Here is a 5,247-nt window from a genome sequence, read left to right on the forward strand (position 1 = left end):
CTGCCCTGGCTTCTGCAGTGGCTGCTTTGATTCCTTGTCCTTCCCTAATGGCCTCCAACTCCTCTCTTGCACTTAACTTTTTTTTTATTAGTACATGCTTGCAGTACATAATGATTACAGTTATGGTGGGGGGCTTGGTACATGTACAAAACACATCTTAATTCTTTTCTCTCTCTTTTTTCATTCCCTACCCCTCCTCTCCCTCCCTGTTCCTTTCACTGAAAATGATCTTCCTATTTTCTACTCATCTATCTTCTAATTTGTTCTATCTATCTATCTATCTATCTGTCTGTCTGTCTGTCTGTCTGTCTTTTTAGTTTCTCATATAAGAAAAAGGATGTGATATTTAAGCTTAAAGTCTGACTTATTTCACTTAGGCATAAATCTATCACTTATAGTAGAAGGCATCTTGATTCCTGATTATCTCTGGGGGTTAGAATTATGCAGGCTGGAAAGAGAACAGATAAGGGAGCTTTTATATTGCTTGAAAAAATTTAAAAAACATGCATACATTAATTTTATACTAATACTACCAATACAAATAGGAGCAAAAGGAATGTATGATGACAAAATTTATAAAGGGACATTGGAGAGTACAGAGATCAAGATCTCCAGAAAAGACTTTAAAGCAGACACCACCACCAGGGCTTTATTTGTGTGTCCCTTTCTTATGTGTATTGGGCTTTGGTAAAGTCTGAGAATAACACTGAGATGGTGTTCAGCGCAGGAACTAAGTGAACATGGTACTCTACATTTATGCTAAAAGAAACTGTAGAATACATACAGGAGTGAACAGAGACAAATCTGAGAGTCTTAGCCTTTTGTGCAAGGGCTTTTGACCAGAATTGGGGAGCAAACAATTTCAGGCGAACTTTTCTGATGAGGAATCGATGTACATATACTGTTGTAATGTGCTTTGGATTGCAGATGAACAGACGGCAAAGGTGACATTATTTTATGAAAGAAGATATGCTTGACTGTGCTTATACCTGAATGAAGGGCCACCTAGCTTGCAAATGGGGATGGGTCACTGAGCTCCCTACAAGTGGGGCCAAATTTTTCCTCCAGAGGCAGCTTCAAATCTGCTCAAGTCTTTTTAAGTATTTTCTGAGAACTTAGTGTGGCTTGAGATGAATACAGCCCATCATAGCAGAGCGAGACTTCAACTCTGCACTTTATCAGTGTGACTCTCTGATACCTGTAGCCTTACGAACTTCCCAATGCAGCTGCACAACCTCCGATCCAGCTGCTTTTTGAACAAATCTCTGTGGAAGTACTCCAAAGTAAGCACATCTGCAACTGAACTCATTGTGTATTTCTGAAAACACGTCAGTATTTCTTTATTCTTTCTCTGTTATAGTGACCCAAACCAGTAACCTTGGAGGGATTCTAGATTTCTCTCTTTTTCTCACTCATAATATACAATTGCATCCCTGCTTAGTTATAGATTTTGTCTTCTTGTTTCCATCTCCGTAATCTCTGTTTTGATTCTGCCCTAATGATTTCTCATAGGATCAATTAATTTGTTAACTCAGCAAGTTTGTATTTATTGGGAGTCTATTATGTGTCAAACACTCTACTAGGCTCTGAGGATTCAGTGGTGAGCAAAACCAATTTTCCCAGCCCTCATGAAGCTTGTAGTCTAAGGGCTCACTGTAATACATCCCAACTGGTCCTGTGGCTTCTAGAACACACACTTAGGCCATCCCTCAAGGTATTGTTTGCTTAGACAATGAAACTTGAAGTGCAAATCTGATTTAAGCTCTCTGCTTACAGGATAAAATATAAACTGCTTAGCCTGTGCACAAACCGGAGTTTGTGCTGGGGTTCTGCCTCTGTCTTCAGTTCCTTTTTTACACTTTTGTGGTAACAGTGGACTCTTTTAGGGGTCCTTTCCAGGCTCTTGTCCTTTTCAAAGAACTGGATGAGACAAACAAAAAACACAGTATGATTTTGCATTTATTAAAGGTATTGAAGGTAGATTAAAGATGGGAAAGAAATATGCTCTGCAGAGTGAGTGAGGGAAAGGTATTAAAGGTAGGATTAAAGCTAGGGAAAGATATATGCTCTGCAGAGTGCAGAGTGGGCTGGTGAAAAGGCTCTCAGTGGCCACCAGGTTAGGACCACTGTCTTTTATACCCCTTATTTTTATGTCAGGTCTAGGCCGTTCTATCAAAAACCTGCTTGATCTTGTGCCAGAAGAATTGAAAGTAGCATTCTTCGATTGGTACAAGGTGCAGGGCTTCACTGTTTGTCCTGGATCCCCGTGATTGACAGATCATGCCCATTTACCCAGCCATTTGCCATTGCCTAATCTTCTGCCTCAGAAGGAGCCACTAAGAGTGAGCCATCTTGGCTGCTATCATGAAATCAACCAATAACAAATGCTGGCGGGGGTGTGGAGAGAAAGGAACCCTTCTCCATTGTTCGTGGGAGTGCAGACTGGTGCAACCACTGTGGAAATCAGTATGGAGATGCCTCAAAGAACTAGGACTACAGGTCCCATTTGACCCAGCTATTCCCCTACTGGGAATCTTCCCCAAAGAATTAAAAGAATCATACCATAGTGATATATATGCGCCCATGTTTATAGCAGCACAGTTGGTAGTAGCTAAAGCTTGGAAACAGCCCAAATGCCCATCAACTGGAGACTGGATAAAGAAAATGTGTTTTTTTTTTTTATAAAATGGAGTACTACTCAGCCATAAAAAATGAGAAATTAGAGACATTTATAGGTAAATGGATGCATATTGAGGCCATACTCTTAAGTGAATAAAATAGGTCACACATGTGTAAATACCGAATAGTTTCTCCAGTGTGAGAAACTGAAAGTGTAAATAAGGATGAAAATGATTAAAATGAATAATTGATAATTTGAAATAGGAAAAGGTCCAAAGGTGTAGGGGTGGTGGGAGGGGAAGGGGAAAGGGAAGAAGGGAAAGGAAAAGTTACGAGAAAAGAAAAAAAATGGAAACGAAGTCTATGTAAATAGGGAAGGGCTCACAGGTAATGGGGGAAAAATAAGAACCAAGATACATCATGCTCAAGTACAAGCACCCAATGATAAATGTAAATGTATTGTATACCTAAAATGTACCAATAAATATATATATATATTTTTTAAAAAAGAGTGAGCCATCTTCTAGAAACACTGCTGAAAATCAGTTTTATTTCTGCCAGATCTCATAGTTGGATAAAACTACTAGATAGTCTGTATTTATAAGAGATATAGAAACACTCCCCCTCCCTCCTAGTTTAAAAATTTTATATGCAGGCTTTTTTAGTGCCATCTGCTCGCTGTGCCGCCTTTTGCTCCTCCTGCCGCCGCGGCTGCCCTTAGTCACTCCCTGCGCAGCTCCGGCCACCTGACTCCTGGAACTAGCCACTGATATTTGGAGTTCTTACAACATGGCAGACATTAACAGCAAAGAACAGTCTGAACTTGATCAAGATTTGGATGATGTTGAAGAAGTAGAAGGAGAAGAAATGGGTGAAGAAACAAAAATCAAGGCACGTCAGCTGACTGTTCAGATGATGCAAAAAACTCAGATTCTTGCAGCCCTTCAAGAAAGACTTGATGGTCTGGTAGACACAGGAACAGGATACATTGAAAGCTTGCCTAGGGTAGTTAAAAGAAGAGTGAATGCTCTCAAAAACCTTCAAGTTAAATGTGCACAGATAGAAGCCAAATTCTATGAGGAAGTTCATGATCTTGAAAGGAAGTATGCTGTTCTCTACCAACCTCTATTTGATAAGCGATTTGAGATCATTAATGCAATTTATGAACCTACGGAAGAAGAATGTGAGTGGAAACCAGATGAGGAAGAAGTTTTGGAGAGCTGAAAGAAAAGGCCAAGATTGAAGATTAAAAAAAAAAGATGAAGAAAAAGAAGATCCTAAAGGAATTCCTGAAGTTTGGTTGACTGTTTTTAAGAATGTTGACTTGCTCAGAGACATGGTTCAGGAACATGATGAACCTATTCTGAAGCATTTGAAGGACATTAAAGTGAAGTTCTCAGATGCTGGCCAGCCTATGAGTTTTATCTTAGAATTTCACTTTGAACCCAATGAATATTTCACAAATGAAGTGTTGACAAAGATGTATGGGATGAGATCTGAACCAGATGATTCTGATCCCTTTTCATTTGATAGACCAGAAATTATGGGCTCTACAGGGTGCCAAATAGATTGGAAAAAAGGAAAGAATGTCACTTTGAAAACCATTAAAAAGAAGCCGAAACATAAGGGACGTGGGAGAGTTCGTACTGTGACTAAAACCATTTCCAATGATTCTTTCTTTAATGTTTTTGCTCCTCCTGACGTTCCTGAGAGTGGAGATCTGGATGCTGCTGCTGAAGCTATCCTTGCTGCAGACTTTGAAATTGGTCACTTTTTACATGAGCTTATAATTCCCAGATTGGTGTTGTACTTCACTGGAGAAGCTATTGAAGATGGTGGTGATGATTATGATGAAGAAGGTGAAGAAGCGGATGAGGAAGGGGAAGAAGATGAGGAAAATGATCCAGTCTATGACCCAAAGATGGAGCAAAACCCAGCAGAGTGCAAACAGCAGTGAAGCAGGATGGCCTACCTTCTGCTTTCCTGGAAAGGATGACTGCACATCATTGGATGAGCTTATTTCACATTTTTTGATTGTTTGCTTATTTTTGTTTTTTGTAGTCTAAAATAGAAATGTTAAATGCAAAAAACATTTTATATGTAGTTTCCTGGCTCAGAAAATAATGGATTCAAATACTTAATTTGGAAATTCTTTTACCTTTTGCAAAGTATTCTCTTAAAAATAAAAGACAATTTACAGAGAACTTATAAGGACTTATAAGAGATTTCAGCAGTGTTACTGGATGTGAGTTCAATATTATTATAGTTTATATTGAGATGACCCCTAAAGCCTCATGCACTTACAGGTGGGGCTTTTGGGAATGACTGGATCATGGTCGTGGGTGTGTGATACTGGATCAGTTAACTGATTGGTTTAGCATATTCCTGGGTGTGGATAATGGTTTTACTGAAGAGGGAAGATCCACCCTGGGCATGGGTAGCACCAACCAATATCCTTATAGCCTGGATGGAATGAAAAGGGAAAGGAAGACATCTCCCTGCTTCCTGCCTGCCATGCATGAACTGTTTCTTCTCTGCCATGCCCCTCTGCCATGCTGCCCTGTGGACTGAAACCTCTATAAACTGTGAGCTAAAATAAACCTTTCCTCCTTTAACTTGTGAGTGTCA

At 39.6% G+C, this 5,247-nt stretch overlaps 1 pseudogene; it reads left to right on the forward strand.

The window, feature by feature from the left end:
* Positions 1-3,393: 3,393 nt before the first annotated feature.
* LOC101706982 (nucleosome assembly protein 1-like 1 pseudogene) lies at positions 3,394-4,591 on the forward strand (annotated as a pseudogene).
* Positions 4,592-5,247: the final 656 nt, after the last annotated feature.

This window comes from Heterocephalus glaber, unplaced genomic scaffold (genome assembly GCF_053883595.1).
Source record: "Heterocephalus glaber isolate CG9 unplaced genomic scaffold, H.glaber_assembly_v1.0 deba00001662, whole genome shotgun sequence".
NCBI classification, from domain to species: domain Eukaryota; kingdom Metazoa; phylum Chordata; class Mammalia; order Rodentia; family Bathyergidae; genus Heterocephalus; species Heterocephalus glaber.